At 50.9% G+C, this 19,304-nt stretch overlaps 1 protein-coding gene across 11 annotated transcripts in view; it reads right to left on the bottom strand.

The window, feature by feature from the left end:
- The window catches only part of MEGF11 (multiple EGF like domains 11), a 362,425-nt gene that overhangs the window by 275,050 nt on the left and 68,071 nt on the right, over positions 1–19,304 (bottom strand). Inside the window, exon 1 of one of the 11 annotated variants that reach the window (XM_086710992.1) lies at positions 18,859–18,971. The exons of the other annotated variants lie outside the window; for them this stretch is intronic. The gene's annotated coding sequence lies outside the window, so the exon portion shown is untranslated. Of the gene's footprint in view, positions 1–18,858; positions 18,972–19,304 lie in introns of those variants that run through there. 11 annotated transcript variants of the gene reach the window in all.

Genomic DNA, 19,304 nt, shown 5'->3' on the forward strand with positions numbered 1-19,304 from the left:
AGCGCAAGAAGTCAGACAGCGGGCTGACTACACGATCCCATTTATATAAGGTTCAAGAATAGGCAGTGACAGTCACCTCTGGGAGGGGAGGTGGCATTGACTGGGAAGGGGCATGAGCAACCCATCCAGGGTGAGAAGAAAAATGTTCTAGATCTTGAGCTGAGTGGGAGCCACACAGGTGTATCGATTTGGAAAAATTCATTGAGCTGTGCACTTAAGATTTATACACTTCACTGCCTGTAAGTTATACCTCAGTAGGAAAGGAAATAAAGAGGAAAATGTTTAAGGGAAAGGAAATGAAAAAAAAAAAAAAAGAAAGAAACATGATTGAGTCACTTCTTGGGTGGAAATTAAGTTGAAAAGTCCTCATGTAAGGGAAACACTGCACACAGTCAGAATTACCCTTGCAAATCTCTTAAACCACCCATGAAGTGGAGTATGTAATACACCATGGTAACATAATGTGTATGCTTTCTAAAGTCGGAAAAACACCAGGTTCAACAAACGCTAGATAGAACAAAGGGAAATGCTGAGGCACGGATACCAGGTCCTACAGCCTTCCATCTTTGCATCCATCACATCGTGTTAGGGAGCAGGGGAAAGAAGGAAAAATCTAGGGGACTCTGCCCGCCCATTCAGGCTTATTCCATTCTGCTTCAATATTAAGCTACTATAACATGTGTTATTAAAAAAAAAAAAAAAAAGATTGCGGGGCACCTGGGTGAGTCAGTTGGTTGAGCATCTGACTTTGGCTCAGGTCACGCTCTCATGGTTCATGGGTTCGAGCCCCACATCAGGCTCTGTGCTGACAGCTCAGAGCCTGGAGCCTGCTTCCAATTCTGTGTCTCCCTCTCTCCCTCTCTCTGCCCCTCCCCCACTCATGCTGTCTGTCTCTCAAAAACAATAAACAAACATTAAAAAAAAATCAGTTTGTTGTAGTGAAAATTGAATGAACTGGGTTCTGAAGCTAGCAGAGAAGTTAAACACAGCCACCACTCCATCTTTAAATTCCTTCTGTTTGGCCCCAAGGAAGAGAAATAAGAAGGGGGCACCTTGGTGGCTCAGGCAGATAGGGGTCTGACTCTTGATCTCGGCTCAGATCATGATCTGGTTTGTGAATTCAAGCCCCGCATCCGGCTCTGCATTGACAGTGCTGAGCCTGCATGGGATTCTCTCTCTCCTTCTCTCTCTGCCCGTCGCCTTCTCATTCTCTGTCTCTCAAAATAAATTAACATGAAAAAATATTTAATAAAAACATTAAAAGAAACAAGATGGAAATAACAGGAAGAAGGATTCCAGCTTAAGAGAAGAAAAAGCTCTTCTCTTTTCTAAAGTGCTGGTGGAGGGGCTAAAGTGGAGGGACTCTCCGAAGACGGATGTGCTGGTAAACAGTGAGCTCCCCATCAGCAGAGGGAATGCACAAGTTGAACACTTGCACCAGGTGACTATGACCGGCCCCTGCCAGCCTGGAGCTTCTGAGCTGGCCGGATCTCCTGGCTCCCTGTCCTGGGCACGTCCCCTCTGCTCACAACTGCTCTGACAGTGAGATGTGTTGCTGGCTAGAGGGACTTGCCAGGAACTCCAGGTGGCTGTCCTAATAGAGGATTGCTTTGCCGCCCCTGAGGATTTACAGCCTCCCTCCTGAGTTATGGGAAGGCGGGCGGAGCCCATAAAAAGAAGCCGTCCAGGCAGTGCAGTACTCGGGGCATCAATCAGCGACAGCCTGACCACTGGAGCAGAGTGAAGATCAGTCTGCTGGTTTCTCACCTATAAATTCTTCCCCCCACCCCGGCACAGGAGGAACAGATGCGTCATATTTAAGAAGAGCTCATGCCACCAAAACCCATAAAATACCTGGGAATAAACCTAACCAAAGAAGTGAAAAATCTATACACTGAAAACTATACAAAGCTTATGAAACTGAAGAAGATAACAAAGAAATGGAAACAGATTCCATGCCCCTGGATTGGAAGAACAAACATTGTTAAAATGTCGACACGACCCAAAGCAATCTACATAGTCAATGCAATCCCTATCAAAATAACACCAGCATTCTTCACAGAGCCAGAAAAAACAAACCTAAAATTTGCACAGAACCAGAAAAGACCCTGAATAGCCAAAGCAATCTTGAAAAAGAAAACCGAAGCAGGAGGCATCACAATTCCAGACTTCAAGCTATACTACAAAGCTGTAATCATCAAGACAGTATGGTACTGGCACAAAAACAGACACTCAGACCAGTGGAACAGAATAGAGAACCCAGAAATGGACACACAAACGTTTGGGCAAGTAATCTTCAACAAAGCTGGAAAGAATAGCCAACGGAATAAAGACAGTCTCTTCAGCAAGTGGTGCTGGGAAAACTGGACAGCAACACGCAGAAGAATGAAACTGGACCACTTTCTTACACCATACACAAAAATAAACTCAAAATGGATGAAAGACCTAAATGTAAGATAGGAAGCCATCAAAATCCTCGAGGAGAAAGCAGGCAAAAACCTCTTTGACCTCAGCTGCAGCAACATCTTACTCAACATGTCTCCGGAAGCAAGGGAAACAAAAGCAAAAATGAACTATTGGGACCTCATCAAGATAAAAAGCTTCTGCACAGCGAAGGAAACAATCAGCAAAATTAAAAGGCAACTGATGGAATGGGAGAAGATATTTGCAAATGACGTATCAGATAAAGGGTTAGTATCCAAAATCTATGAAGAACTTATCAAACTCAACACCCAAAAAACAAATAATCCAGTGAAAAAATGGGCAAAAGACATGAACAGACACTTCTCCAAAGAAGACATCCAAATGGCCAACTGACACATGAAAAAATGCTCAACGTCACTCATCTTCGGGGAAATACAACCCAAAACCACAGTGAGATACCACCTCACATCTGTCAGAATGGCTAAAATTAACAACTCAGGAAACAACAGATATTGGTGAGATTGTGGAGAAAGAGGATGTCTTTTGCACTGCTCGTGGGAATGCAAACTGGTGCAGCCACTCTGGAAAACAGTATAAAGGTTCCTCAAAAAGTTAAAAATAGAACTACCCTATGACCCAGCAATTGCACTACTAGGTATCTATCCAAGGGACACAGGTGTGCTGTTTCGAAGGGGCACATGCACCCCAAAGCTTATAGCAGCACTATCGACAATAGTCAAAGTATGGAAAGAGCCCAAATGCCCATCGATGGACAAAGATGTGGTATATGTATATGTATGTATACACAATGGAGTATTACTCGGCAATCAAAAAGAATGAAATCTTGCCATTTGCAGCAATGTGGATGGAACTAGAGAGTACTATGCTAAGCGAAATAAGTCAGAGAAAGACAAATATCATATGACTTCACTCATATGTGGAATTTAAGATACAGAACAGGTGAACATAAGGGAAGGGAAGCAAAAACAATATAAAAACAAGAAGGGGGACAAAATATAAGAGACTCTTAAATACAAAGAACAAACTGAGGGCTGCTGGAGGGGTTGTGGGTGGGAGGATGGGATAAATGGGTAAGGGGCATTAAGGAGGGCACTTGTTGGGATGAGCACTGGGTGTTACATGTAGGGGATGAATCAATGGAATCTAGTCCTGAAATCATTATTGTACTATATGCTAACTAACTTGGATGTAAATAAAAAAAAAGAAAGAAAGAGGAGAGAGACAGAGAGAGAGAGAGGAGAGAAGAGCTCGTGTCACATGTTTCATTCCAGGGATGCAAGTGGTGGGGTGGGGGAGACGGAAGAGACTAAAGAGAAAGCAGCCCTAAATATGGCCTTCAACTGGACTCACCTCCAACCGGAGTCCCCAAACTCACCTCCCTCAAGTCCCACCCCTAAGCAAATGGTGCTGAGTGAGCAGATGAGAAAGAACCATACACCCGGGAGCAGGGTGGGGAGAAAGGACCATATACCAGGGGGACCCAGTGTGGCCTGAACAAAACTAGAAACATCAAGGTGGACCCATCACACCTACTTCTGGAGGCTGGGAGTGGACAAACTTCCTAGATCTTCTATCGTAGTACCAGGAAGGACTGAAGGTAGAAGTCCAATGGACAGAGAAGGGCCAGACTGCCCTAGACCCAGAGTCACTGCACCACACAACTCTGCAGGCACCTTTCACATCATTGCCAATGTGAATGAAATTATGCAGTGTACAACCTGGTTGGCCGTACACAGCAGTCCTGCTGCACCTACCTGAAAGGTCTTTCTCCTGGAGGATGGGGTAGTAGAGAGACCACTTAGCCAAGAGTTAGGGGACCTGGGTTCAAGTTCTAGCTTCACCTCCAACTTGCCAAGGGCCCCGGGCAAGTACACCTTTTCTCTGAGCCTTATTTTCCACACTCATAAGATGGGGACAATAATTCCTGACCCACTGGATCTTTCTCACTACGTCTGACATGTCTCTTATGGGCTTTGTGGAGTTTGGGACAGTGGGCAACTTCTAGAGATGGCCCTTCCAGAGTCCATTCAGACCCCAAACCTGGGCCTCAACCAGCCTTTAAAAATTACCATCCTGCCTTTCTAGGGACCACACCTCTCTGGGACAGAGCCTACAAGAGCTGACAGGATTTACAGCCATGCACAGGGTGCTCCATAATTTCTGAACTAAAAAGCAGTGCATTTGTCTGACAACCGGAGAGAACATTTGGCACTGGCGCTGTCCCAGAAACCCGGGGCCATCTGTTTGCCAATCCCAGGCAGGTAACTGCAGCTGCCAACAGCTGTGCCCACCGGGGAGAAGGTCTGGGGCAGGAGGTACGGCACAGCGCAAGCCAGCTTTCCTGCCGGCGCTCGGGCTCCAAGTGGCTGGGAGACTCAGAAGAGCCAGCCACCTTCTCTGAGTGCGTGTGGATTCACCTTCCCCAACTAGGGTAACACCCTCACAGCGCTTCGGAAACGATATTTACTAAAGCCCTACGTTTTCAAGAACTTGGGCTCAGCTGCTGAGAGAAATGAACCAAAAGCGGAGCGGGATGGCACAGGGGCCCGACTTAGCGTCTGGCAGGGGCAGGTTTGAATCCCACCCCCGCCACCCTAAATCCCCGTGCTCTTCAGCAGATTCTATCGACCTTCTGATCCGCTGGTCTGAAGGTAACGTGAAGTTCAGAGAGTAGTTCCTGAACTACTCAGAGAGAACTTCAAGAGAACTCAGAGAGAACTACTCAGAGAGAAGTTCAAGTTCCTGGTGTGTGGTGGGTATCCACAGGGTAGCTGACCTCGTCTAAAAGCTTCACACGGCTTTACTTATGAGATTAGGGATGGCGTTTACTTGGCAGGTAGGAAAAGGGAGCTAGTCACCAACACCAGCACCAGAGAGAGAAAGGAACGTTTTTTTAAACCCTCTCTCTTTGTCCTTCCCCTCCCCTTCCGTGTCCTCTGACCTCTGCCCTCCCCGGATCTCTCCAGGTGTCCCTGGGCCCTTCCTGGTCTCTCAGCAGTCCTGCCGGGGCTTCCTCCTGCCCTTCTCGCAGTCTCTGCTTTTCTATTTCCCTTCCTCTTGCCTCTCTCCGTGTCCCCTATCTTCCAGGCTGAGCAGAAGGCGACTTGTGGGGAAAGCCAGAAACAAAAGCCGCCAGCTCCCCTGTGGATGCCGCAGTAATGACAGGGTGCAGGGAAGGACTCCGAAGACCAAAGGAGTGGCCTCTCTTCCTCCACCCTCCACGTCCTGCCAGGCCAGAGACACCTTGCCCAGACTCAGCTCTGCACAGGAATGGCCACAGACTCCTGCGACTGGGGAAGAGGCGTGGCTGGGACCCAGGACGGTGCCCTTGGGAAAGCTGCCGCGGGTGCCGGCGGTGGCCCTGCCTGGCAGAGCGAGAGAATGCCATGACGTCCTTCCACATCAACAGGTATCCACTCCTGGGCGAACTGGTCCATCACAGGCTTTACACACTGTCACTACGGTAACAACACCACATTTATGGCAGTGGGGCCCTGGCCAGAGTTCCAGATCCATAACCGCCTTCCCTCGGATGGCTAACAGGCTTCTCAAACTCAACACGAACAAAACAGAATTTGGTTCTCCCTTGCCCTCCTCTGCCCCCTGGTTTGTCTGGGGTCATCTCACACCACCCCCTCCTGTTCTCTTTCTCCATCCTGAGGCACCTTCTATCCGTTCCTCCAACAAGACAGACTCCTTCCCACCTCAGGGCCTTTGCACGGACTGTCCTTTCTGCCTGGAAAGCTCTTTCCCCAGATTTTCCCGTCTGCCTCCTGCTCATCGTTCAAATCATCTCCTCCAAGATGCTCTCCCTGATCCTGTCCTCACTCACCCCAGCATCTCCAGCACCTGGCATGCTGCCTGGCACAGAGCAACCCTGGATAGATACCTGCTGAGTGAATGTGTAAGCGAAAGACGGTGTAGACTCCTACAGCTGCAGGGTAGAGAACATGGCATGTGGCTTTCTGGTTCCCTGCCATGCATCCCATCCTCCCTCCCCCGGACACAATGAACTTGGTCACGGCCACTGTGGCTGCCGCCAGCACAGAGCACCAAGGGGCATCGTCTCTCTTCACATGGACTCTGGCTCCCAGTCCCGGCCCTGCCTGTCATGGCCACACGGCTTCAGTGGTCAGAGTCACAGCAGAGCTGGGCCTCTCGACAGGGGCAAACAGCTCCAGGGCGCTGGACCACCACTCCCACTCCTGGGATCAGAAAAGGAAACCTTCCAAGTCCAGGGCCAACCAGAACAAAGGAGGTGGTGCCCAAGACAACCCAGAGGGGAACCCTATCCAGAGGTTTTAGACCTCTGGCCTACATACCACCATCCCCCCCCCCACCCCCACTTTGTTTTTACAGCAGAAGAAAGCCTTTGGAGGCGGAGAGATCTGTCCAAGGTTGCACGGCAAGGAAGAGAAGCTGAAATACCCCCCTGGAGCCCTAACATCAGGCAGGGCAAATTGCACTGACCTACTCTAAACACAGGCAAGTTTTTCTTGTATTGGTGCCTCTCAGCCTGGTTTCTGGGGGTGGTGGGGGGCGTGGGGCGGGCAGCCACCAGGCCCTGGCCTCCAGGAGATGCAGCCTCTAGCCCTCTAGAGGGAGCACCCCCTCAGGAGGCGAAATGCTGCAATGCTGCCTGAGGGGCCCCCTGCGTTCCCCCTGAGCCACGCTCCTCCCAGCAGCCAGAACCGGCCTCAGAAAGCGGCCCTGATCCCATGGCTCCTGAGGACGCCTCCTCCCCAGCTCCCTTCTGATAATAAGACCCAAATCTTCAGGCTGCCCCCCAAAGGCCGTGCAAGCTCCCCGCCGGCCAGTAGTCACCTCCACTGCTCCTCCCCTATAACTCCCCCGTTCTGGCCACTTGGCCTTCTCAGTTCCTCCAACCCCCCCAGCCCCCATGGCCTTTGCACTTGTACTTCTCACCGCCGGGCATGCTTTTCCCTCAAACCCCTGGCCTTGGTAACTGCTGACCATCCTCCGGACTGCGGCTCTGACCCTTCTAGCCCCTGCCCCTGCTCGACGCTCTGTGAGCCTCTCCTCTGCGGCCCTCACCACACTGTGTGCGTGTGTGTGTGCACGTGTGCAAGATTAGTGATGACCCCCCCTATGCTGTCCAATACAGTAGCCACTGGCCAGATGTGCTATTGAGCATTTGAAATGTGACTAATATGAATCCAGACGCACCGTAAGTATAAAATACCTCCTTAGTAATGTCTATATCGATTCCTTGTTGAAATGGCAATATTTTGGATATACTGGGTTAAATAAGATATATTATTAATGTTGCTTGTTCTCTTTATCTTTTTTAAAATTATTTAAAAATCTTTATCCCTGTGTTTATTTTCAGAGAGACAGAGACCGCTCAAGTGAAGGAGGGGCAGAGGGAGAAAGGGAGAGAGGGAATCCCAAGCAGGCTCCCCACCGCCAGCACAGAGTCCGATGCGGGGCTCGATCCCACAAAGCTGTGAGATCACGACCTGAGCCGAAACCAAGAGTCGGACGCTTAACCGACTGAGCCACCCAGGTGCCCCTCTTTTTATCTTTTTTAATGAGGTTGCAAGCAAATTTAAAATCACCTATGTAGCTGGCATTTGTGGCTGGCATCGTATATTCATCTGACTAGAGTGATCTTGTCAATGCCTGCCTCCCTCACTCTGTGTCTCTCCCGCTCACCACTGTGCAGACTCGCGGGGAGATGCCCAGGCCCACGAGATCTTGCTCATCCCAGGCACGGGACACACATGGGCCGAATGATCAAGTGCCAGGTCGCCCACCCCACTTTCAGGAAGGGGAAGCGATATAAACAAGCCACCCGATCTCGCTGGCTTAAGCCTCCATCCCACACCCCCCTCCACCCTCTGCCCAACAAAGACCCGGGCCCAGATGTCTCAACTCCAGAGGCCAGAAACAGCAGAGCCAAATGCGCGAGGAAAGGACATCCCAGCAATCAATGAGGGCAAGCAAAGCCCGTCTGTCTCTCTCTCTCTCCCCCCCCACCCCCCTCAAATATCATTTCTCACCGTTTGGAATGAAACCCATTATTCCCAATTAACCTGCCGTGAACCCACAGTACTTGCTGGCTTGCCCGTAATTATTCATCCATAGTAATAGCTAAAGTAAATTCTGGCGGTCTCAGCTAACACTGACATCTCCGTTGGGAAAACTTTCAAAGATGCCACGTCCTTGGTTCCTTATCTAAAGCTTCCCTGACCCGTTTGTTTCATTTTATTTTTTATGGTTAATGTTTGAAAAGAAGGGATCCCAGGCCAGAACATCTCCATCCTGACGCCAGGTCGTTGGGTGACACTCCGGCAGTGCTGTCCCCTACCTTCCCGCCCGCAGGCAGGGCAGCAGCCGGACAGGCAGCATCCGGCCCATCCGGGCAAGTCACACACAGATAAGTTTTGCAATTAGCCGGTCCTTCTAGAGGCTCCCTTCACCCTGCTCTCTCGGGAGCTAGGCTTCGCAAGCCCACAGAAAGCATAAATCTCGTGCACAATTTATTTTAGGTTGTCAGATGTAATTTACTAAGAGACGGTCTTCCCAAAAAAAAATCCAGAAGGAAACCTAACGTGTCATTTTAAATTAAGTGTGGCTCCTTTTGGTTATCTTTCTATCTGAATGTCTGCATTAAAGATGCAGAGGCCTCTCCCCTAGCATCACAATAATAATAATAATAGTGGGGATGAGGCTTGAGTCAAGAGCCGGGGTGGGCAATAGGGAGAGACAGGGCAGACGGAGGAAGACCTGGGGACGGCAACGGCGCCAAGATGACGCTTCCTTCCTGATGCCTCTCAACCCGCAGGGGTCCTGCCCAGAGAGGAAAGTTCTCAGATGCCCAAGTTTTGCAGAGGAGACTAGCTAGCTAAGAGGGCAGTAAGTGGAGGAAAGGTATATGCAACTCACTAATAACACGCTCTACCGAGGGTCATTTCTTCCTCCCGCTAAGAGAGCAGTGTCTCTAATGGGGTAGACCATCTGACCTGAATCAACACAGTGACCCCAGTGGTTCAGGTCCCAGCCTCCCCGCCCACTCGGTCTTTTGGCATTCATTTGGCCTCCCTGGGCTTCAGCTTCCTGTCTGCAGAATGGAGATGAAAACTTTCTTGCAAAGTGAATTAAGTTGCAAGGATAAAAGGAGATAATTTTGCACAAGTGTCCACTATCTTTTGAGATGCTGTACAAATAGAAGGGATTCAAATTATAATCACCCCTTATAGACTGAGAGGAGGTGGCCACAGGGGCTCTAAAAAGCCCTGACGGCGAACATTCTGGTGCCCTTGCCCACTGCTGTGAGGGTGGGCTGCTGTAGCTCATCTCTCCCCATCCCACCCCCCACCATCCCCAAAACTGTCCCCAGCTGACTGGAGCCACCTGCCCGTCCAGGAGCCTGAGAGTTCCCCTTCCTGATACCTCTTAGTCAATGACTGATCAGTACAAAAGGCTGGCTCACTCCCACCAGGGGATCACTCTGAGTTCTGGTTCAGACTCCAGAACCATCCCCAGGGGGACAGGCCACAGCTAGGCTTTACCTGAGGCCATGTCCTGACTTAGCTCCTCCCCCTTCCCTACTCTGCTTCCCTTCCTCCCTCTCAGGTTTCTTTCTGAAGAGCCCTCCTAAGGATAAATCATGTGTTTTGAATTCTGGTCTCAGGCTCTGCTTTCTGAGGAAGCCACTGAAGGAAGACTCCTTCAAAGCAGAGGTGTTCCTCCTTCAAAGCCTCTGGTGCTGCTGTGGCTGCTGTTAGAGTCTGGGGGACCACAGTGCAGAGGCTCAGTGGGGAAGGAGGACAGCCAGTGTTTCGCCGGACCCCTCAGGCCAGGCTGCACAGATATCCGATCAGTGAGAGGAGGCCAAAAAGATGAGAGGAGCAGAAAAGCCAGGGCTGGAAGGAGGATTGGGCTCCCACCAATGTGGGAGGGACAAGGCCCTCGCCTCGGGGACCCTGGTCCCGCTCCCGGACCAGCAGAGCTCATGGAAGGTGGTGAGAAAGCCCCTTGCCACAAAGTCTCCCGAGATTCTGAGGACAGAGAGGACTGCGGCTCTGTCACCCGCAACGAGGCTGGGGTCTGTCCCGAATGCAGGGACCCTAACCCTCCACCGTCAAGGGCTCTGCATGTTGGGGGTCTCTGGAGAAGGTGATGGAGAGGTGGGAGGAGGAGAAGGCCACCTTGTCGAGGTCTCTCTTTCTAACCCAGTACGAAGGCCACACGGGGAGCACCCGCACCCCCACCCAACCCCCCTCCAGGAGGGTCACGACCTGTGGACTCACTGCCATTGGCACTTTCTTCCAATCCCCCTACCGCCACCCACCTGCTCCCCCCCCTTTACACCCTTTGTCAATAGCTCCTTTCACAAGGTCGTCATTACCCACTAATTGTCCCAAATCTCATTCCCTCATCCTTCTTGGTTAAGGATTGATTTAAGGAATGAGTTCAATATCCCTGCCGTCTCCAAGTGCTTATTAATTCCCGGCGCCTCCAGCTCCCTGCACGGAGCCCCACTCACCTCGCACTGCTTCCCCCCTCACTGATTGGTAAAGCCCCGGCTTTTAGGCCTGCAGGATGGGAGGCCTAATGTGCACTAATCTATCATTACTTCACGCGGTTGGCAGAGTGACGGATGGCGGCGCTGGCCGGCACTGGGAGGGAGATGGTCCTCCGCCTCCTCCAGGACCAGGTTTGGTTGGAAATTTGCTCCACGGGAGAATGACTGCCACCTTCCTCTGAGCAAGCAGGGGAGGCCCTGCCTTGCGAGAGCGGAGACCCAGAATATCAGCAGGAAGCAACGCGTGCCTGCCCCTGGGCCTGCCCCCCTCTCACAGTCTATCCCAGGGCTGGAATAGTCCATCCCGCGTGGGCTGGACTGGATGTTGCCCATTCTACACCGTCCCCGCCCACCACCGCCCGGCCGGCCCATCACTCTCCAGCCTGCTCTGGGGCCTAGGGGGCAGACCTGCATGGATGGCATCCATGGGGAACCTTGTCCTCCGCCTCTGCCAGCCTTCAGCCAACGGCGAGCCCCAGCAGCAGATGGGAGGGAAGAGAATGAGATTGGGTGATCATTGGACTGGCCGGTCCCTGCAGGGCCGCCTCAGGCTGCCTGGGTTCTAAAGGTCGCAGCTCCTGGCGGGTGATCCTGTCCCCTCACACACACACCCTGTCTCTCCCTCCACTCTCCCTTCCTTGCCCCTTTGGGTCCAGGGCTGGAAACAGGCCAGTGCCAGTCAGCCCAGGGCACTGCACACCCCTTGTGCCTTTCCTCTGCTCTGCCCACAGCTTTGTCAGCAGTCGTGTTCTCAAATCACCCCTCTTGAGTGTGCACCTGCTTCCTGTTGGAACCCTATTGGAACCCTGCCCAACATACCTCATCTTACCATTGAGGAAACAGAGGCTCGGGGAGGACCAGGACGTGGCCTAGCTCACACCAGTTTATGGCAGGGCTGGCTCCAGAACTCAGGTCTTCTACTGCCTAATAAGATTCTGCCCACCTGACCACTCAGTATTTCATTTCTGTCCCTGCCTAACCACTGGACACACCTCTTTTTATTTGGGTCACACTGGGAGAAACACATTCAAGGCGCCATTGGGGCTCAGAGAACCTGTTCCTGCCAGAGACCGTAACATCAGCTCAACGCGGATGAGAAGGTCCTGTCTGCGGCACCTTCCAGAGGTTGGGGCATCCACCTCCAGGTTGTTCTGTGGCCTGGGACATTTTTCCTACAGTTTTTATTACCTCCTCAGGCAACAGGGCACCTCCTATTGAAAATGCCAAGCCCTGGGGCGCCTGGGTGGCTCAGTCCATTAAGCCTCCGACTTCGGCTCGGATCATCACCTTGCAGTTGGGGAGTTCAAGCCCCACGTCGGGCTCTGGGCTGACAGCTTGGAGCCTGGAGTCTGCTTTGGATTCTGTGTCTCCCTCCCTCTCTCTCTGCCCCTCCCCCTCTCACACTCTATCTCTCTCAAAAATAAATATTTAAAAAATTGAAAAAAAAAAAAAAAAAAGAAAGAAAAAGAAAATGCTGAGCCCTGGGCTACATCCAACCCCAACCCAATCAAGAGACTGGGAGACCCAACTTTCCACCAAAGACCTTTCTTTTTACAGAAGTCCTTCATTATAGAAGATAATTACTTAGCCCACGAATATCTATTCCATCTTCTTGAGAGGCCAGGGACGTGGCTAGGCCTGGAGTTAGTCTAGCAGGTGACATAAGGAGCCAACGCCAGCTAACAGAATAAAATAGGATCTACAGATCTGAGGCGGAATGACTGACCCCTCCCCTCCCCGCCTCACAGAGCAGAGACCAGTGAGGTCTAGAGGGACAACCCCAGGCCCTGGGACTTGTTCAGGGGCGCCAAGACCCGCCTTCCCTCTGAGACCCACGGGAGCCCTCACGCTACAGGCGGAAGACCCCAGCCACCTCTCCCTGCAGAATTTGCCACAAACCAACAGCCCATTCCAGCAAATGAAGTCCGTATTCCCTTTGATTTGCCAGGGGCCTCTCCTCCAGAACAGTCCTCCGAGGGGCTGACCTGCCCTCCCCGAGGCTTAAGACACATGTACGCATGTGCACCCTCTCCCTGAGACAGGGTCCTCTCCCTGGGCGTTTGGTGCCAAGTCTCCCGCTCAGGGCCTCGTGGTCTATTCTTGGCACCTCCTTCCGGCTTGGTGTCCGTTATTCCACAGGGATGGGGAACCCAAGGAATCTTCCACATTCACATTACCTGGCCCAAATCCAAAAGTCACCGGCAAATCCTATTCCATTGCCACCTTCAGACGCAATAGGCAATCGCCCAAAAAGGCTCCCCAAAGGTCAGACGAGGCCAGAGCTTGGAAAGGGGCTGAAGGGAGAGGGGTAGGATCACTCCATTATGGACCTCGGGGAACTGCCCCATCTCAGCCCTTCTAAGAGGGGAATAAAGCATGTGCCCAGGATTTAATCAGGAGGAAACTGGCCCCAGGGAATTGAGGCAGGCTATGTAAGGAAAACTCCGGGCTGGAGATCCAGAAATCTGGGTCTTTAGCCAAACCTGCTACAGAGCCCTTCCCCATCCTGGCCTCTTCCGTAAGAGGAGGGGGAGGATCCCTTCAGCCTGACCCCTGTAAGTGATGTGATGTGCATGGTTCCAGGGGGGAAGGAAGAGTGGTGGCCTCAGTCCTGATGCTGCACTCTGGACGACGAGAATTCCGTCAGGCCCTTCTTGAAATAGAGCCACAGGGAGGAGAGCCTCACCCTGGGTCTGCTGGAACCACACAGCTCATCCCAAAAGGAGTCAAAGCCCTCAACCCCTGACAGGGGCCTCCTTGGCCAGCCTCCCCTCTCTTCTCTAGGCCATCTTCTCTCAAACCCGAATTATCTAGAGCTACACCGTCCAATCCGGTAGCCACATGTGGCTATTTAAACCGAAGTTAATCACAATCCAATTAAATTTAGAGCTCAGGTCCTCCACAACACCAGCCACGTTTCAAGTGCTCGGTGGCCACACGTGGGCAGTGGCTTCCGTATTGCACAGTGCAGATACAGAGCATTGCCGTCACCGCAGAAAGTTCGAGAAGCTAACCTTGGCATTTCTACAAAGTGCTTCCTCCAGTGTCCCTGATTCCTTCCTGCCACAGGGTCAGCCCACTTTTTCCAGTCTTTTGCTCTACGGGAGGATCATGGGTGGTTTTGAATGGGGATTCACCACAAGTAATGATGGGGTAGGGGTTTCCTGTCTGCCTGGCCCTGGACAGTTCAGTCTCCCGCCAGAATCTGAGAAAGACGCAGTCAAGTTAACAATCCCCTGGCACCTGAGAGGTTACAGACATTGAGCTTCAAACAATGACAATGATCACAGACCATCCCTCAGCCAGCCCCCTTCCCCTCCCCATTTGATCTGGCCACTGTTCAAGGATGTCAACCCTTGAGAAGGGGTAGAAGAGAAAGAGCCAGAGAACATTTCAAGATTTGGGAGATTTCTACCAACATGATTCACGGGAGCTCAAAACCCCAGGGATCATTTTGGGGTCCTCATCTTCCCAGAAATTATTCTTAGATAGGGCTGGGGAAATCCCCCCAAGGGGTTAAAAGCCAAGAAAATAGCTTCTCTGACAAGCACAGAAGCCTGGCAGGGGTGGGGTGGGGCAGTGGGAACCAGACAGCTGAACGAGTTATCCAGAAATTACAAGAGGCTTTTAAAAGTAGAAAACTTAGCATGTGTCAAGCCCATAATGTATAGACCATAATTATTTTCCACTGAATTTTTTTGTATTTAATTTTGTGGCGACTGTCCCCTTTTACATCATGTACTCCGCCATCACTCTTCTCTTCTCTTAATATGCACAGTAATCCCTCTCCCCTTGTGTCACATAGTCAATAATTCCCATCCTCCGGTTCCAGGGCGCTTGCGATGAGGGGAATGTCACATTTTAAATTAGTAACAGCTGTGTTTTTGTTTTTTTCAATTTCACCTCCACTGATGGCTTGTAAATATCGTGAGTTCCAAAAAGCAACACGGGGCACCCTGTCTGCCCTGGTCCCCAACTCAATGGCCTTTTTGAGGGGCTTTTCACTGAGGACAGGATGTGCCTCAGACACAGGCCAGAGGAGGGAGCACAGAGCAGCCATCCGGTCCCATCCTCCTCCTCCATGGAGGATACAGAGACCTCCACAGGAAAATAACATGCTTCCCATTAATCTCTCTTTGGGGTGAGGTCCACCCTGGTCCATTTAGGTCACCGCCCATTCTCAGGTGCTGCCTTTGCTTCTCCCTCAGATGGGAAGGAGTGGACAGCAGCCAGGAAAGCAAGGCTGGGACCTGAGTGAGGAAGCGAGATACCTAAGGCATCCAATTTAAGGGGACACTGGCTCTCGGGTGCAAACCCTGCACTTACAGACCCTGAGAGCCAGTGCCTCCTTCGCTTGTTCAGCCCGAGGCACTTTGTCAATGTCAGCTGGGTCCTGGCCCTCCAGAAGGACCATCCCTTTGCAGGTCTGGGAGTCAGAACCAGATGGGAGCTTTGGGGAGGGGGTGGGGACTCAACACCAAGAAGAAAGAGCGACTCGGGAAGGGAGTTCATTAAAATGCTTTAAGGGACTCCAAACTGTGAGAATGTTGCGTTGTGTTCTCTGGTTTTATTTATTTATTTATTTTCTTGAAGACAGGAATTTAGCAAGAAATCAATCAACACACATGCTGATAACTTATTCCATGACAAAAAGGAAACAAAAACCCCATAAATTTCTACAGCCTTTGGGTAGCCAGTGTCTACTGCCAGTAATTAATTTTCTAGAACTTTCACTCTCCACATATCTCAAAACATGGTCAATCTGTCAGCCCCGGGAAGGCACTGCCAGCACCCGCTGTAGGAGGTTGCTGGTTCTGGAATCTCGGTCACACAGTGGAGGAGGGGAGCCCACAGCACGCTCAGGCTCCCCCATTCTGACCTGTCCTCCTACCATATCCCTGCACCTGTTCCAGCTGAGAGAAACAGCATGCTAGAGCGCAGAATGGTGTGTGCAACAGGGAAAAACTGCCTCCCTGCCTCCGTTTCCCCAAATGTAAGATAAGGAGATTATACTCAATCTGGTTTCAGATTCCTGAATTCATGTCACTTTGCCAAACATTCAAGCCGTAAGAGTATGGGCTCCTGGGTGGCTCAGTCGGTTAAGCCTTTGACTTCGGCTCAGGTCATGATCTCGAGGTTTGTGAGTTCAAGCCCAGCATCGGGCTCTGTGCTGACAGCTCAGAGCCTGGAGCCTGCTTCGTATTCTGTGTGTGTGTGACTCTCTCTCTCTCTCTCTCTCTCTCTCTCTCTCTCTGCCCCTCCCCTGCTTGCATTCTCTCTTTCTCAAATATAAATAAAACATCAAAAAAAAAAAAAAAAGCCATGAGGGTATTTGTCTAATTTGTAAACTCCTGGAGGGCAAGAATTGAGTCTTCGTTTCTGCCCCACCCCCTGCCCGTCCCCCCCAGTGCACGGTGTCTAACACTGTCTTTCACACAAACGTGCCCAATAAAGGTCTGCCTGATCGCACTGCAGCCTTCGACTCTCCCAGGTGCAGGCTATCTGCCATCACCAGATCGGGAAAAGGTTTCCAAGCCCTCACTGGGGGGGGGGCCTATGACCCAGGAACCTCACTCCTGAGAGTTCCTTCTTCCTGCCAACCGTCCAAGCTCACTGGCGTCTCCCCACAGGAGCAAAAAAAGACATGAGACTTGACCTTGTGAAGTTAGCCCCACAGCTGAAAATTTCAGATTAAAACCCCAGATCATCTGTGGGGCAGACTTCTTCCACAATCTGAGCCCCAAAGGAGCAAGCAAGTCAGCGTGAGCCAGGACTCTTCCCTGACCTGACTGTTCTGAGAGGATGTGAAGGAGCTAGAACATTCCCCAAGATTCCAGAGGGGATCAGCAGGCAGTGAGGTTCCAGGCAGCGGCACCCTCAGTTGGGACCCGACACTTGGCTCACCTTCCTGTGTGGCCTCCTTGAGAAGGTGACCTGATGGGAGGCAGATCCTCCACGTCCCTTCTCAGAGCACCTGAACCCCACCCCTGTGTGTCACAGAGTGGGATACAGATGCTTTTCTCCTTCACAGGGACAAGGGAGCCCTCACTCACCTCATAGGCAGGAGGACACGGTCTCATCCTCCTGAGCCTCCTCAGCGTGGCTCGTAGTTTCCTTTTTTATTCATTTATTTTTTTTTTTAATTTCCTATTTCCTCAAATAGCATGTGTCTAGAATGAATACCAGGCTCTCTCTGGCAGGCAAAAAAGGAGCATGGAGGGGAAATGTGAGAGCAGTAATCCATTGTAACACTTTAGGGGAAACTGCAAGCAATTTCCATTCTATTGATCCTCCCTGGGCATCAAAGCCACACTCAGTTTATTTGGAAAATTAAATTCTGGAGCGTGTAGCATGAGGGGGCTCTAGTTGTCTTCCTCTACGGCCACAATTTAATTACGATCTCCATTTAAATACGGTAGAGGAAAGGGGCACCTTAGGGGCTCCCTGGACCCAGCCCCTGTGCTGTGGGGTCTGGCTATAGGGACCCCACACCCACAGCGGAAGAGCCACGTGACTCAGTTACCTTCAGCTGACCACTCATCAGACCTCAGGCTGCTGCTCATTTGCATTTTTACTTATGCAAGTTTTAACAGCATATATTCATTAGAATGTTAATGATTGCTAAATTAACCTAATTTGTGGAGCGTGCTCCTTCTCCAAAGGTAAGATTTTGATCTTAACAAACATTGTTATTATTAGAAACAAAGCAACATTACTTAGGCACAAATTGGATATGACGTGTTAAGATATTCATTTGGAGGAGAAGCTAAGAATCAAGGTACGTCCGATCCCAAAGCTGCGCTGGTGGTGTTCAGGCTTTGGAATTTCACAAACAAGTCAAATTTATGCACAGTTGTGTGCACGTGTGCGCGCGCACGCACACACACATACACACACACACACACACACACCCACGCGCGCGCGAGAAAGCCTGGCAGAGATTGGAAAACTTACAGCCACACAAGGACTTCGCAGTCATCTTCTATTTTCTGTAATTTCTACTATCATCTCAATTTCATGAACACCAGGGACACTGGATGACAATCCCAAAGTAGAGTCCTTAATAGTCAATAAGTTTAGCTTCAAGAAGAACTTACCACATTGTTTTCATTTTCCTAATCTCATCCGTGACAACTTGGTCACAGTCTAGCACAGGTCCCCAGACCACCCTTGGCAACTCCCGCCCCCCCGCCGGCATAGACTGATTTTTCTTAACTGAATTTTTATTTAGGAGCGTTGCTGGCAGAGGGTCGCTGTCTCCGCCCCCTGCTCATCAGCCCAGGTAATTGAGCGCACAGCTCGCTCTCATGACGGTCCAGACGAACTGACCTCTCACGTCCTTTGGGTTCTTCCACCGCTGACCAGTTTGCTCCAGAACAAGATGGAGTCCCACTAAAGTCTTCCTAGAGGAACGTCCTCCGGGGCAACCAGCCAAACCTATTAGCCTGAGCTCCACGAAATCAGCACAGTGCCTGGGACGTGGTAGAGTCGTTAAGAGTTGCTGGATTCCAGTGAAAAGTCACGGTGTGGCCCCCTCGGCCACTGAAAAACCCCTCCCAGCCTCCTCTTCTGCCTCCAAAGACACCCAGCACGTAGAACAGGGAGGGAAGCAGGCACATCTTCCAATGCCCTCAGACAAAGGCAAATCAAGTCTTCCATTCCTCATACCCCGACCCTCTCACTGGTCCTGAGATTCCTTTGAAAGAAGTGACTTTTCTCACCCATTGTAGGTGCCAAGGGTAAGAAGGAATGGCAGACAGAGCCACGGTGCTTGATCTACCAGGGAACATCAGCAATATTTGACAAGCTGACCGGCTCTCCCGAGAATAGAACTGTCATTAAGCCAAGAGGGAAATCATTACCTGATCCATAAATGATTACACAGGAGTAGGAACTGTCGCTCCCTTCTGAGGAGTTTGCAGAATCGGGATTTTAAACAGTGCAGCAAACTGATGCAACACTCAGCTCCCTGGAGAAGCTGGTGTATTATTCACAGGGAAAAAAAAAAAAAAGAAAAATTCAGAAGTTAAGGCACTTTGTGCACTCAGGGGAAAGAGAAGGTCTCAGGGACTCTGACTATCAAAGGATTTCAGACCATCCACAGTGTCAGAGCTGGAAACTTCACTCAAAGGAAAACACAACTATTCGGATCTTCTGCCTGACAGCTTGGGGGCCTGAAACTTGCTGAGGTCTATCCACTGGCAAAATAAGCGACTAGAGTCAGAGCTGCAGACAACTTGGGTCATTGAGCCAAAGACACTTCCTTTGGAAAGATGGAGGTTCAGGTGCAGCCCACAAGGATGAAGCT

Source organism: Puma concolor, chromosome B3 (assembly GCF_028749965.1).
Source record: "Puma concolor isolate L17-30 chromosome B3, mPumCon1.1.hap2, whole genome shotgun sequence".
NCBI classification, from domain to species: domain Eukaryota; kingdom Metazoa; phylum Chordata; class Mammalia; order Carnivora; family Felidae; genus Puma; species Puma concolor.